At 29.4% G+C, this 17138-nt stretch overlaps 1 pseudogene across 1 annotated transcript; it reads right to left on the bottom strand.

Annotated features, from left to right (window-relative positions):
• Positions 1 to 6156: 6156 nt before the first annotated feature.
• Positions 6157 to 7846, bottom strand: LOC107628592 (berberine bridge enzyme-like 17 pseudogene; annotated as a pseudogene). Its single transcript, XR_015905256.1, has one exon. The product of XR_015905256.1 is annotated as a berberine bridge enzyme-like 17 pseudogene (transcript).
• Positions 7847 to 17138: the final 9292 nt, after the last annotated feature.

Genomic DNA, 17138 nt, shown 5'->3' with positions numbered 1-17138 from the left:
AGTTTATATAAATCTGATCTAAATTATAAATTCAGACCGAATTCAGACCGAATATGTAAACCATCTAAATTTAACTAGGTCTAAAAAATACTACTAATTATATTATGACATCTCAACGACTTTTAAAAAAGATGTTTAGAGCATCTTTGTGGGAGTATTCCCCTTAATTTTAATATTTAAAAAATATGTTAGATAAATATTGAATAAGTTATATTTTTAGATAAAAATAAATATACAATTTTTCTTGATGTAAAATTGTTAATTAAAAATCGTTAAATAATTTAATATATTTGATTAAATTGTTATTTAACGATTTCAATTAAGAATTTTATATAAAAATAACTACATATAAATTTTTATTTTTTAATCAAATCTAATTAAGTTTTTTATTATCTTATGTCTTTTATTTTTTTTATTTTTTTAATTAAAATATTTTGTTATTAATACTTAAACTACTGGACCAATTTAGTTATAATTAGTTACCAAAATAACTTGGTCATACAATATATATTATCGTATTTTAAATATGAAAAATTTATAATGCTATTCAATTAAATTTATCTATTCAAAAGATATTTTAAATGGTCAATTCAAAAATTAATTTTTATAATATGGTAATATATAATTAGATATTTATGTAAATTTATTATTATTTTTGTTAGTGTATGAAATTAAATTAAAAAATAGATGTCATAAAACATAAAAGCAATCATAATTTTTTTTTTTAATTTGTAACGTTAACGTGTGTTCTTGTGGCACATATTAGTCAAATTCTAAAATTTAAAATAATAATAATAAAAAATAAATTTTTTTTATTATACTAAAAGCAACTCCAATATTAATTTACAATTCAATTTTATTTTAGGTCCAATAAAATACCACATTAATATTTATAGGATCATATGTCATAAATATTAATTTAAAACTAAATGTAAGATGTGTCACTGCTTAGTTTTAATTCGATTTTAATTTTATATTATGTGTAATTATTTCATCAAAATAACTATACAAATAGCAAAATTTTATTAATTTTTCGTCATAATATATATTCTCTGTCTAAACTTAAACTAATTTCATTTCATCTACACAAATTTCAATTATAAATTAGTTCTCTTGTAATTATAAAAAATAATAATCCAAAATTATTTCATTATAGATACGTTGTTCTAAGAATTATAATCAATTATATAATCAATTCTAAAAATAATATAATCAATTATATTATTTAGAGATATAAAAAAAATAAGTCTCTATAAAATTTTGATATTTTTAATTTTATGAATTAAATTAATCTTTCAAATATTATAAATTTATTAATTTTTGTTTATTTGTTATTTTATTAATACTTTTTATTAACGATCGATGATATGGAATAAATATATTCATGAAAATCTATTAATTTAAATAAATTCATTTGTGATGATTGGGACGAAACTGGCGCTAAGCGGAAACAAATGAGGCCACTCAGATAAAGACGCGTAAAACGTCTTTTTTTAAAGATGTTTTTATGTTGTGTTTTAATTGGTTTCTGTATAATTTATTCGGTGTTCCTCATCACATATTATTAAATTCCTCAAAAGATTTTCTTTCCAAAAACAATAAAAAATATTGAATTTAGACTAAAACAAAAAAGGTAATAGATTAACTATTAGATTTTTTTAAAAGATTATTTACATAAAAAAAATATATCACATTCATTATATACGGTAATTCATTATTTTAATCATATATAATTATTTTAAACCATGAAAACACCGTTTATTTTTAATTATATATGATTAAAAAATAATTAAATAAATATATTCGATAAAAAATTAATATTATTAAAAAATAAAATTAAAAATAAAGTTTATTTAAAATAAAATTAAAAATCATGATTTTTTTCTTTTTTCTAAAATTTATCTACGAGTAATTCTATAAATATTTTATGATGAATAAAAATATTAAACTCGTACTAAAATTTATTCTAATAAAATTTATTTTTATTCTACTAAACGTTAAATAAACTATTGAAAAGAATTTTGTTTTCTCCATTAGAGAAGAATGATAAACTTCCATACTTCTATTATGTTATGGCAATAATTTGGCCTGTTATTTTTTAATGTACATAATAATAATAATAATAATAATAATAATAATAATAATAATAATAATAATAATAATATAAAAAAAACAAGTATATCACAGTAGAAAAGGAAGTACGTCACCAAATAATTTATCATCCGAATTATATATGAATCAAATTGATAATATGAGGGCTAACACTACAAAAATCGATAACAAGGTTAGGGATTTACAAAACCTTTCTTAAGATTATAGAAAAAAACGTTTATATTTGTGTGATATATAAAACAATTATCATATTATTATTATTATTATTACATTATATATATATATATATATATAAAAGCAAAAAAAGTCCAACTGTTTTAAAGTAAAAATTTTTTTAATATTTAATTAAATGTTCTTGTATTTAGTACTTTTTTTTTTTTTGCACTTTCTCTTATTTAAAAATACAATCATTATAATTTTTTAGTTATTATTGCTAGGGGTGTTTATAGTGGGATATGGCTGAAATTTCGATCCAATCCGCACTAAACTTATTAGATCAAATTCGATATTCGCACTTTTTATGTTTGGATCAGATATCAAATATATCCATAAAATAAAAAATATTAAAAAATTTTATTTTTATAAAAAAAGTCAATAATTTTTTTTGTTTACTTTTTTAAACATATTTACTTCTATCTGATTAGAGTGTGGATCCGATTCGATCCAATCTGATCATCTTATAATACTTATTGGTTTCTGAAATTATGTTTATATTTCAATCCATAGTTGTAAAAACTGAACTGGATCGGTTGGTTCGACCGAAAAACTAATGAACCGTACTAGAATCGGAACCAGACTAGGTTTACTCCTTGGACCGTTTAAGGAATAAAATCGGTGTGAACCGATAAAAATTGGTGCAAACCGGTCTAACCAAACTGGTCTGTTTGAAAAATTTTTTAAAATGTCTCCACAAGGTCTCGAACAAAGAACCTTGGAGCAAAAGCAACCTCTACTTGCCACTTAGCCATTGCACTTCTAAGTATTGTATTTGACAAATACTAATTATATAGTATACATAAATATCTAATTTAATTTAATTTTTGTTTTTTCTATTTTTAAAATTAATTATATTTTAATTATATACCATTATTAATATAAATATAAATTTCACTAAAAATTTATTAATTTACTTGATCTATTTTATTGCTAGTATTGTGATTAAAGTTATTTGTTTTGGTGTTAGTGTTAAAATCTACTGATATTATAGTTAGATGATAGGCTTTGTGAATTAATTATTTTTTATTGTGTCAAAATAAGATACTATTATAGTATTAAAATTTTATGGTCTTTTTATATTAGTTATTTTTAGAAGTTGAGACTTGATTCTTCATAAAATGTTAGTGAAGATATGTATTTCAAATTTTAATTTTAAGTTTTTAACTATTTTATATTTTATAATTACGTGAGATCGGTTTTATCAGTTCAACTAGTGATTTATCGGTTGAACCAATAAACCAGTGAACCAGTAGCTTGACCGGTTCGATCACTGGTTCGGTTCTAACAACTATGTTTCAATCTAATTTCAAAAATTTCGATTTACTTAATTTAGTCTCCCAACTTAATAGTTATGACTCACATTGGTTCCTAATCTTATTTTTGTCACTGTCTCACAAAATTGTTAACGACATGCTGAGATGGACTAACGACTGCTACATTATACATTCTAGCGACTATTTGATGTGACAATTGAAATTTTTTTTACCTTATTTTTTTTTCAACTAAACACTTAAAACCCTAATATGAGTCACGGATACCTAAGTTAAAAAATCAAACTAAGTAAATTGAAACTTTAAAAATCAGATTAAAGCTTGAATATAATTTCAAAACAGAACTTTAACTTATGTAGTGATTAATTTAAATGAGAATCAAATAAATCAAAATTCAACATAATTTTTATCAATATTTTCAAATTCGAAATTTCTATACAAAAATTAACTAGAATTTGTCTTTAAATTAAAAATTTAATGAAATAGTGACTTTAATTATCTTAACCAATGTCCTAATTAATTACTTTTATTTCTTAAAAAAACTGTATATGAAAAAAAATAATTAATTTGTCTATTTTAATAAATAGTTATTTTACTAAAATGAAAGAAACTATTTTTTTAAAATTTTTTAAGAACTAATTAATATTATATATATTTTGTTACACTACATTTAGTTATAAAAATTTTATTTATTTCTAATGCTTATATTAAAAATAAAAAGAAAATTTAAATTAGTGAATCTTAATCTATAATATAATAATAATATAGTAATTATTTTATATATTGTACGAATATAAATTAATTATTTTTTTATTTATAAAATTTTAAAAGGCTTAAGCTTGTTATATATATATATATTGATGAATGTGATATATTTTTTTATGTAAATAATCTTTTAAAAAAAATTTAATAGTTAATCTATTACCTTTTTTGTTTTAGTCCAAATTAAATATTTTTTATTGTTTTTGGAAAGAAAATCTTTTGAGGAATTTAATAATATGTGATAAGGAACACCGAATAAATTATACAGAAACCAATTAAAACACAACATAGAAACATCTTTAAAAAAAGACGTTTTAGGCGTCTTTCTGAGTGGCCTCCAATATGGTAGCACGCTCTTCAGTCGCACTAACCACCACAATATTTTTATTTTGGTAGTGGCGTTGGATCAAACCGCCGCGAAATTTTAACATAATTGCAATGCCCAAAATCGTCGTAATAATTGCTGCTGAATTTCTTTTTGTAATGGTTTTAGTTAACCGTTGTAAAAAAATTACTGTTATGTTATGTATCGAATTAACCGTTGTAAAAAAAATCATAGGATCCAGATAGGTTGGTCAAAATGGCGTAGTGCATCTGGTTTTATATGCGACAAAAAAGGGCCTTTAAAACTTAAGGCTATGTTTGGTTGGAAGGAAAGATATAGAGAGGAAGGAAATAGAAAGAAAAGAAAAGAAAGGAAAGAGATTGGGTGGATTTTTATTTTCTTTAGATGTGTTTGGATGGAAGGAAAATAAGAAGGAAAGAAATGTTATAAAAAGACAATTTTACCCCTATATTATAAAATATATTAAAAAAGTGAAGGGGTAGTATTGGAAGTAGAGAGAGAAACATTAGTTTTCTCTCCATTTTTTTCCTCTCTAATTTTTCTTCTCAACCAAACAAAAGAAAATAATCATTTTTCTTCCCATTTTCTTTCCTCCCTTTTCTTTCCTTCCATTTTCCTCTCAAACAAACATAGTGTAAAGGTAAATTCTATCGCACTGCTATAAGACCGGCTATCCTTTATGGTATGGAGTGTTGGGCGGCCAAAGGAAAGCACGAACATAAGTTGAGTGTGGCAAAGATGAAGATGCTGAAATGGATGAGTGGTCATACGCGATTGGATAAAATAAGGAACGAAGATATAAGGGAGACTGAGAGAGAGTTGGAGTAGCACCCATTGTGGAAAAGATGGTTGAATCGCGTCTCAAGTGGTTTGGACATGTGAGAAGAAGACCGACAGAACACCCAGTCAGGAGGGTGGATGAGATGGAAGATAGACAAGGGGTGAAAGGTAGAAAAAGACCTAAGAAAATCATCTATGAGGTGGTCAAACAAGATTTATATGTAAATAGTCTTTCTGTAGACATGATACATGATAGAGCACAATAACATCGTTTGATTCATGTAGCCGATCCTACTTAGTGGGAGAAAGTTTTAATTTGTTGTTATTGTTGTTGTTTGTTTGTATAGTATATGTGGGTGTGTGTATAACCAATAAAAAGAAAATACAAAATTTCCCTAACAAAAATAAAGTATAAAATTTAAGTGACTCAACATTTTGATGATCCAACTCACTGAATTAATGATTTTTGTGGATAAAGGATTAAAATGAAGAGACTTTAATTATTTGTAAAGACTTAATTCTTTTGAATGATTTTGTTGATATATATACTATTGTTTAAATTTATTATGAATGCAAATGGAAACTCAATTTCATATAAAATTAATAACCGGTAGTCGTTTGATATTAATTTAATCAAACTTTATTTAACGACTATCAACTATGAACAGCTGAATTTTCCCTAATACATATTAATCCAAGTAAAATATCCATTCAAATTCAGTTAATATTTGTGAGGTGGTATACTCTGTTCATATCTAAAGAAGTTCTCAGGGTCAACTTTGGTTTTGACCTGCACCAGTTTATCAAAATTCTCTCTGAAAAACTTGGCTCCATAAATTCGAGCGGCGTCAACGTTGGTTGTTCCATTGCTTGGATTGGCTCCAATATCTCTGTCCCTATAGTTAAGGTAAGCCTGTCTTGGCGATTTCGAAACGAATGGAGTCATAACCTTATACATGGACCTTAAAATATTCAAGTTATGATTAATGGTATCTTCTCCATCTTGATACCAAGTTATCATGTACTGAATCTGGAACAAGTTCCCTGATCTATGAGGAAACGGAGTAGCCGAAGCTGGAATGTCCCACATTCTTCCACCATAGGGGTTCCATTCCATGATCATTATCTCACTCTCGATGAACTGTTTCCATACAGATTGCAAACCCTCTTTTGAAATTACTTTCTGCACATAATCTGATTTGGCCTTAAAATAGGAGTCAGCAGGTCTTTTTGGTTCGTATAGCAACGCTTCTGCTACTGTTCCCATTGGCCATTCTGCAAAGAAGAGAGTGCTGTTGACCCAAGGCATTTCAAAGCAATCACTTTTGGTTAATCCCAGTTCTGGAAAACTTTTTTTCATCAAACTCAGAAGTCTATCGACTCGTCCCAGGAACTCGCAGACGAAGGAAACTCGAACCGTCTTTTGACGCACCTCGATCTGGAGTCTGATGAAAATATCCCTGTGGAGCTTCGGTGCAACATGTTGCCACTTGTAAACAAGATCCGAGCCGCCTTGTTCCAAGGTCCTGTTCAACCTGAACACCGTCACCACTGGAGGTACTTCCACCAGCTTCATCGTCCACGAGACAATCACACCGAAACTGGCACCTCCACCTCCTCTTATTGCCCAGAACAGATCCTCCCCCATTGATTTTCTGTCAAGGATATTACCATTTACATCCACGATTTTTGCATCAATTATATTGTCTACGGCGAGGCCGTATTTTCTCATGAGGTTGCCATAGCCACCGCCGCCGAAGTGGCCGCCGGTGCCGACGGACGGACAGATTCCGCCAGGAACGCCGTGAACGTGGCTGTTCCGCGCGACTTTGTAATAAAGCTGGCCAAGTGATGCGCCGGCCTCAACCAAAGCGGTGGCATTTTGAATATTGACGTGAATGGATTTAAAAGTGTACATGTCGAGAAGAACGAAGGGAACATCTGATACGTAGGAGTAGCCTTCGTAGTCATGGCCGCCGCTTCGGATTCTGAGCTGAAAGTTGCTGGCTTTGGAGCATACAACCGCCGCCTGAATGTGCGATTCGTGAAAAGGGGTTATGATGGCGATGGGTTTGGGTGTGTATGGTCTGTTGAACCTCTTGTTGCGGGTGTGGAGGCTGAGGATGTCCAAAAAGGATGAGTTGTCTCTGGTGTATAGTGCTCCGGTCACGCTAACAGGAGCTGATGGGTTTTTCCATCTCTTGTTTGAGAGACAAGTGTGAAAGTAAGCATCTGGGTTTGCATGTAAAACGGAAGATTGAAGAAGAAGAACAATGGTGGGTGCTAGCAGAGTTGAAAGGAGAAGAAATGACAATGATGATGATGATGATGTCACCATTATTGTTATGAAATGAAAGTGGTGTTTGTTACTTGCCGCATTGTTAGCGTTGCATTCAGTATATATAACAGAAAATAAATTTAAAAATGTTAAGTGTATATTAGAATATAAATATTTATTAAAAATAAATTAATATATATTTATATATTTTAATGATTGATTAGTGTTATTGTAGTTAATTGTTCAGATTCTTTGGTGGTCAATTAGTCATGGAAAAAGCTAGTCACATTTAAAAATTGTCCTTTCATGCATTATGTCTTTTGACTTATATATACAATAGGAATACATAACGAATGGATAGCCTCTGTCAAAAAAAAATAAAAATGAATGGATAGATTGAAAATTAAATTTATTACAAAAATCGGTTGGTCTTGGATCCAACAGATAAAAAAGTTTATTTTTAATAAATATTTTAAATAAAATTTAGTATCGCGATGGATTAGTCTTTGGCTTGTTAGGCTAAGGGATACCGTAGAAAACCAAAAAAAAAAAAAGACAATTTACATAAATAAAACATTTAAAAAAAAACTTATTAGATTACAACTCTACAAAACATTAGACATAATTGTAACTTTTTTATTTACATATTTATATACCGTAGTTTACATTATTTCTATTAGTGTTTGGAAAGTAAATTAAAAAAATAAATGTTATAAAAACTTAAAAATAATCATAAATATTTAAAATTTATATTAGTATTTTGTAGGATTATATATCATAAATAATAATTTAAAATTAAATATGATATTTATTATTTTAATGTTTATTCTTAATTTAATTTAAATTTTATTAATTTTTTATTTAAGTAATACTTTATGCCTAAAGTGGTCGATTTCGTTTATCTATCCATTTCAATACAAATTTTAATTACAAATTAATTTACTTCTAATAAATATAAAGAATAATATTCTAAAAGTATTTTATTATAATTTTTTAAGAATTATAATTAATGTTAAAAAAATATTTTATTTAATATTTATTAATTATTATAATAATTAATAAATATTAAATAAAATAAATTTTTATTATTTTTGAGTAAGTTTTTTTATCGAACATTTTCGTCTATCGCATTGTAGGTTTGTCCACAACTGCTCATAATCGTCGTCAAAGTTTTTTCAATTCCATTAATTTGGTATTCGTGTGGTTTTATATATACATTAAATTCGGGGCAAAATACATCAATAAATCATATATACATTAATATTATCTGAATGTTCTAAATTAAAAAATACAACGTTAAAGTTCTAAAGCATGTTTCTATATAAATCGAATCCAATGAATTTAAATTAGGTGAAAAATGTTATTAATAAAAATCGAATCAAGTGGATTCGAATTAAGTGCATGGTTAAAATACAAATAAATCGAATGAATTGGCTTCGATTTATATGTTTGTTTCGTCTCCCATAATTTGAATCTAATGGATTCCATTTGTATGGACTTTGGCTATAAAGTTTTTGTTTTGAAAAATAATTTATTAAATTAGTTTTTAAAAGGTATTTTTTTTTTGAAAAAAAGAGCTCAACACAATAAGATAGAGCAAACAGAACTAGTCAACAACAACCAACATAACTACAAACAACACGAATACGATCCCCAAGTCATCTTCAGCATAGCTATCAACAACCAAAGGGATCCACACTACTCCACTCTTTAGCATTAATGACGGTCATGTTGATAATTTCTTCAACGCCTTTGCTTGTATTCTGGAATATCCTTCTATTCCTTTCCAGTCAAATGTTCTAGAGAATCGCACAGAAGCACCTCAACATCTGCTTTTAAATTTCCTTACTCATCGGTTCTTCTGTCCAACTTAGAAAGTGCTTTTTCATTGAACCCGGACAAGTCCATTGTAGGCCAAAGCTGAAATCCAAGCACTCCACACCTGCCAAGCAAAAGTACAGCCTAGAAACAAGTGATGTATATGTTCCATATCATTATTACATAACACACATGCACAATCTTCCTGAGTGATAATACCAAACCGACTTAGCCTTTCCTTTGTATTCACTCGGCCTATCAGCACAAACCAAGCAAACAGCTCCACTCTTTGTGGAACCAAGCCTTTCCAAATAGTCCTAGTAAAACTGAAACTGGTTACCTCCCCTGGGAGCAATTTCTCCTGTATCACCTACACACATGAGTTAGTTGAAAAAATACCTTGCCTATCAAATTTTCACACCACTCTATCATCTCTGTTATGCACTAGATTTACAGGTCTCAGGGCTTCATGCAATTGACTCAAAAGTTCCAACTCCCATTGAAAGAGCTCTCTCCTCTATTGAAAGTTCCAAATCCACTCAATCCCATCCCAAAACCTACAGTTCCCTACAACAGATCTCCCTTGGTTTGAAACAGAGAAGAGTCTCGAAAACCGATCCTTTAAAGGTCCACCAACAAGCCAAAGATAATTTTTAAATAAACTTTGAATTCCATTAGATCCGAATTATGGGAGACGAAGTTAATCCATTCAATTTATTTGCATTTTAACCATGCACTTAATTCGAATCCACTTGATTCGATTTTCATTCAACAACGTTTTTTACCTAATTCGAATCCATTGAATTCAATTTACTATGTATTTTATTAAATCGAATTTAATCAATTCGATTTATATAGAAATGTGATTTGAAACTTTGACGTTATATTTTTTATTTAAAATATTTAGATAATATTAATGTGTATTTAGTTTGTTAAAGTATTTTTTTGGTGACTAATTTATTAAGGTATTTTGTCCTTAAATTCGTGTTTCAAAGAAAATAAGAAACACAGATACTCCATATGTTTCTTCTTCTTAAGCTATTTTAATAGTTACTTTAAACTATTTTCTTGCGATTTGTCCTTATCTATTTAAGTCAATATACATGTCATTGTTTATTGGACTATAAAGTTTATAATGAAAAATCTCTCTTTTGTACAAAAAGGATAATAAACAACTATTAAATTTATGCTCTAAAGAATTTAAATTTGAGTTAGAAATGTCATTAAAGTAATAAATTTTATACTTATTTTCATAAATTAAATAATAATTTAATCAGGGGCTAAACTAAAATAAACTTTAAAGAAGAATAAAAATTAATTTTATAATAAAAAAATTAAATTAAATATTTTAGGAGACTAAATTAAAATTTTTATCTAATTAATAAAAAAAATTGAGATTTAGAAAGGGCTACTGTCCCCTTTCCTTATACGAGGCTTCACCTCTAAATTTAATTGATATAATATTTTAATTATTTTTTAAAATATATATTATATAAATATAATTAATTATTTTATATTGTATAATTATTTATTATTTTTTACGCTAAAAAAATTTAAATTTTAACTCTTATGTCATTTTAGAAGGCTAAATTTTAATTTATATTAATTTTTTCAATATCAAAAGTCCCAATAATTATTTTTTAGATACTAATGAGTCAAAGAATAATTTTTAATAAATTTTTAAAAATTTGTTATTATTTCGTTTTAAATTTCTAAGTTTATAAAAATATAAATCTTTTAAAATTTAAACTAAAACACAAAAGTTGATTTTTTTTTATATTTTATTTAAAACCAAATAGGGGATAATCCTAATTGGCATTTTTTCAATGTTAACTTTAAAATATATATAATTTAAAAATAAAAAATATCAATAATCTGATCAGTATAAATAGTAAATCAAATCAATTAGATTCGATTTACATGTATATGCTGTATGAATAGTAAATCGAATCAAGTTAATTCAATTTAATGTGTGCTTCCATTATGGTGTAAATCGAATCCACATTAAAAATATATAAATCGAATTTAATTGTTTTAATTTATATAAATTTGTCCATGTAATTTTGATCCTCAAATAAATTTGTTTGTGTAAAATGAACCAATATAATATGAGTATAATTAACATGTGTATTAAAAGGCACATATTAAAATTATTATTAATGAATATCACTACAAGAAACATGCTGAGTAGCGGCGATTTTTTGATAGATTTGCAACAATATTAAACCGCCGCAAAACAACATATCAGTCGTTACTTATGCATAATACAAGTTAATAAAACCATCATGTATGTTAAGCTGTACTTTCTCAATTGTTTGAAAATTGAGGAAAAAGCTAATGAAGTATAGATTAGGCATTCAAAGCAAAATCCTTTTGTTAACAATAAAAAACAGAAATGTACCCGGGAACAAAATTGTTGGCACAAACTTAAACTCCAATGTGATGTTTAAGACTCCTCTTGTATTTTTTGCTTCTTAAACTTCTTTATTTTCTGGGCAAAGTTTAAAGGTGATATTTTTTCATCGATAGCATCTTTCTTGAGTGTTGTTAGTTCTTCTTCACTTTCCCTCTTCTTTGCATTCATGTGCAATTTTTGAAGATAAGTAAAGCACAAATATATATATCTTCAAAAGTATACAAATAAGTTAGAAAATACAAACCTATTAGTATGGGATTGGAAATTAATTCAGAATCCAAATCCACATTAATTAAAAAAAATGGTAAGCATTTTCATCTAAAGAGCAAAGACTTACTTTTGAGGATTTTCATCTGATAGTTGTTGCCGTTCTTCTTGATTGAGAACCATTGAAAAAGAAAACATCCAGAAAATTAAAGTTATAATGCAGAGGCTGAAATTATGACCTTTTTATTTTTCAATGAAATATATTCCATTGAAAAATAAACTAATATAGCAGAATTTCAATATTTTTTTGTGAACATGAACATTCATCTAAAAAATCCTAAGCCACTTACATAGTAAAAAATACTTTGATTATAAGCATATTCTATAAGTCAAACTTTCTTACAACAAATGCCCAGAAAAATTCTTGCTATTTAAATCTTAATATTGAGTTTGTGAACATAAGTGTGAGTATGAATCATGTGCAAAGTTTTGCAACACAGAAACACATTTGAGTCAGCTAAAACGCAAAACAGAAACATAATGCTTTAGGGAGAAGATGATATGGATATTTGTGCCTGGAGCGAAAATACATGAAGGGTGTATAATATAAGAAATTAGACATCCTAGAAGAATAAAATCAGCATACCTAAAATTGAAATAAATTAATGCACCTCATTTTTAAGAAATCAGTATGATATAGATGAAGATGGGCATCAAGAAGAAAGTACATACTTCTCAATTTGTCTCATCAAGTGAATCCCTTCGCTGAATCCCCTATCAAGATGGTAAGCTGGTGCACTCCCATCCAAACAAACTGTAGAGTAATTTTTAGGGGAAAAAAATTACCAAAATTTATGCCATGAGTTGGCAATAAGAATAATAAGAACACATGTTAAAGGGAAAATTTTTGTTTGCCAAAATTGGATGAATTAATTTATGCCATCTTGCCAATCATAAAGGCGGAAATGTGTAACCTTATCAATTTGGAATAAATGTACAAATCAAAACCGAAATATAATGATGAAGGTAGTGATGAAGTATCTGTGTTTTGTTGGACATTCTTTCCAGCTTTAGCAGCAGGCAGAAGGACATTCTTGCGATAGGCCTTACCATTAACTTGAATAGCACCTTAGCCTCTTGTGATTTTTAGTAATGCAACAGGTGAACCTCCACGTTGTGTAGAATAACAACCATGATCAGTAATCTAAAATAGTAATTACCCAAAATGCATCATACAAATGACTCATTTTCTATAACCAAAATGCAAACTAGATAGATCGTTAGCAACTCAGCCGCCTGTTTAGAATTGCATAAAACAAAAAGTGGAACATCTACCTCTGAAGGTTGTGGTAGGCTTAGAGAAGGGGGTTAAATCTATGTCTTCCTTTTTAGTTGCTGTTATGACCCTTTTAAAATAAATTTGCAATTCTGATTCTGTTTGAACTCAGCAGCGGAAATTTATGAGACAATTTATTTTTGTCTCATGAATATCAGAAAACAGAACTCAGCAGAGAAGAGAAAAACTAACATCAGCATGTATCCTGGTTCGGTTGCCTTGTACTATGCAACCTACATCCAGTCTTCTCCACAACTATGGAAGAATTTCACTATAGTTAACAGTATTACATACACCAATTTCACAGGATTGACCCAATCCTTTCACACTCAAGTTCTAACCTAACTTGACATTGGCTATGCTAATACCTAACTATTCCTCTTAGTGCTAACCCAACTAAGAAAGGGATACCTTACAGGTACAAGATACAAGACACTTAATCAACCTAAAGAAATAAGAAAATAACTCTAGGCTTTTCTCTCAAGTATATCTCTCAGCCTTTTTCCACTCATGGCTTTTTCTTAAACTTTCTCACAATGCCTTTTCTCACAAGAAATTACAGAAAGATAAACTTAGAAAAGTACATTACAATCAGTAAAACATGAAGGAGATTGACTTCATCAGCAGCCTCTTTGCTATGTGCAAAACCAGATTTGCAAACCTCAGATACAGTTCTTCAGTATTGGCCGAATGCTTCTTTGAAAGAAAGTATTATCCAAGTAGAGGAACTTCTTTGCAGAACACAACTCTCAAACTCTGGTTTTCTCTCCTTGCTTCTGAATGAGCAGAAGGTCTTCTTTTATCTCCTTGCATGTTGTTTGGTTCTTCTTCCAAGGTCAACACCTTGAGCCTTGAGCTTCACCAACCACAGATTCACCTTTTTCACATTAAACCTTAGAGTAGAAACTTTGCTTCTGACTTCTTCATCTTGACCGAAAGCCATAAAGCAGTAACCATAGAAATCTTCTCATGGTCAACTTGATCTTAGCCATTGAAAACCAACTTGGTCCCCAAGTCATGTTTAAGACCGTAGATACATAGCAGAGAAGAATAGAAATCCTCTTTCCCTTGTATCCCATTTCGGATAGAGCAGAGAGTTGGGAAGAAGAGATGAAGCCGAGTTGCATGTATGAGGAAATGATTTACCTTTAAACTAAGCTTGATTGGGTTTGAACTGGGTGATTTGATATCTGCCTTTCAAACTTAATCCTTCTCTCTCTTGCTTCTTTGGTGACTAGCTTGGTGAAGAAGCTCTCTCTCTTTCTCTTTCTTACTTTTCTGAAACTCTGATTTGACTAGGACAAAAGAGAGATGAACGTTGCTTTTGGTTAAGCAAAAGAGAGGGATTTGTTTTTCTGAAACCAGATCGGGCTTGGATCGGGTATTGATATGCTTGGCCCGATTTGATTTCTTTGGCTTCTTTCTTTGCTTTTTCTTGGGCTCTTAATTTTGCTTTCAGCCCAACATTTTGTTGATTGCTTTTTATTCCATTTGGGCCAAAGAAAAGTCAAAGATAGAAGCCAAAGCACCAATGATATAAAAAGTCAGCAGCATTTCGCAGTTACTTAGCAAAGCATCAGTCAATCAATCCAAACAAATTGAAATTCAAACTCAAGAAGCTCTTAACAGTATGTCTAACTATGTATAAACTAACACTAATTCTAATCAGAAAATCCTAATTCTAACCTAAACTCAACTAACTGCAGCAAATAATTCTAAACAAATCAAATTAACACTAGAATCAACATATAACTAATCCTAAATTAACTAAAATAGAGAAGAAAAGTTGATATGAGAACCTGAGTCGAATTAATACTAGAGTTGCTCTGTTCTGATTCTACGACTGGGAATGAGAGAGGCATGGGCGAGCTAGAGAGCCACAGGCCCACAGTGCGAGGTTGTAAAGAGGGGAAGAATATGGTCGCAGCGGCGCTGGATGGTAGCCGGCGGCAAGACAGAGAAGGCAGGAGACAGGAGAAGAGAAAGAGAGAAAGGGTTTTCGCGGTGGTTGTTCAACGAAAAAGGTGGTGGTGGTTATGTGGTTCTGACGGAGACGCTGGGGGGTGATGATCGATGGTGGTGCTGCGTGGGGGTCAAAGAGAAGCTAGGGCTGGAAAAGGGGGAGTGATTCAGACTTCAGCGAGTGACGGGACACTTAGAACTGGCTCTCGTCTTGGTTTGATTTGCAGCCGTTGAAAAGCTAACCGCCGTTATCTTGGATCTTTTTGTAGCAGAGCCCAAATCGCTATCCTATTGGCCGTTATCTTGCCAATTTATTGCGATTTGATAAACAGCCGCTAATTAGCCGTCGCTATCATTCGTGTTTGTTTCTGAATAAATTTTTAATTTATTTTAGATAAATATAAAATAAATGTATTTAAAATTTATTTTATATTTTTAATAAAAAATTTTAATTTATAATTTTAAGACATATGATAACAAAATTTCAATTTTAATAAAAATAATAATAGGTAACAAATGAATATCTTGAAAATTAAATAATCATCTTCTATGTCATCAAAGTTTTTCTCAATTCCATTAAATTTGGTCTTCGCTTTGGTTTTATATATACATTAAATTCATATCACTACAACAAAAACGCCATTTAGCGGCGGTTCCTGGAGCCGTTTAGCGGCGGTTTTGAACCGCCGCAAAATATTTCGCGGCAGTTTCATGAAACGCCGGAAGATAGGGCGCGGCAAAACGGATAGCGGCGGTTTTAGTCAACCGCTGGAATAACCGCCGCAAAATGTGAATGGATTTTGCGGTGGTTCTAAACCGCCGCCAAATTTCAGTATTTTCGTTCATAGTTATTGGAATCGGACCGGACCGTCCGGTGGTCCAATTAAACCCGCGCCGGACTATCCAGTGGTCCAATTAAACCCACGCTTCCACCAATAGACCCACAACGTGTGGATCAACTATGTAAAGCCTTCCACAAATGAAGAAGGCAGGGCTCGAACATTGAACCTGGAAGAAAGAAAAGCTTTAACAATGTCATGCTGCCACCAAGCCAAGTGACTCTTCGATATATAGCGCTAATAATTATGTATATCATACGAACATATTTGATTGCAACACAATTTTTTGTTGTATACTTTATATATGATCATAGTTATAAAAGGTACCTTATATATTGGGCAAAATGCACAATTAAACTAATTGAACGACCAAATTACACAATTCTACCAAATTGAAAAACATTACCAGGATATCCCAAAAGCACATTCTTATGTAATTCGAATCAGTCCCATTCGAATGAGACAAACCAACACTAATTCGAATTAGTCCTATTCGAATTAGTAGTGATGCTTGTAATTCAAATTTGTCAAATTCAAATTATGCTTGCATGTAATCTTAGGGGAGTTCAACTTAGGGTGATTCAAATTATGCATGCTAGGACGTCCCTAGTAATTCAAATCGGTCTATTTCAAATTAATTTTAGACCATAGTAGATCGAATTAATTTACATCTATTTATATATGATCCAAGCGTATATAAAGAGTACATTTAATTATATCCATAATAAATTCAATAAAGAATACATTCAATAACAAATAACAAAAATAATAATTATAAATATTTTTTATAAATTA

This window comes from Arachis ipaensis, chromosome B2, assembly GCF_059453495.1.
Source record: "Arachis ipaensis isolate K30076 ecotype BB chromosome B2, ASM5945349v1, whole genome shotgun sequence".
NCBI lineage: Eukaryota > Viridiplantae > Streptophyta > Magnoliopsida > Fabales > Fabaceae > Arachis > Arachis ipaensis.
Note: the sequence above shows the minus strand (reverse complement) of the source record. Positions and strands in the feature narration are given on the sequence as shown.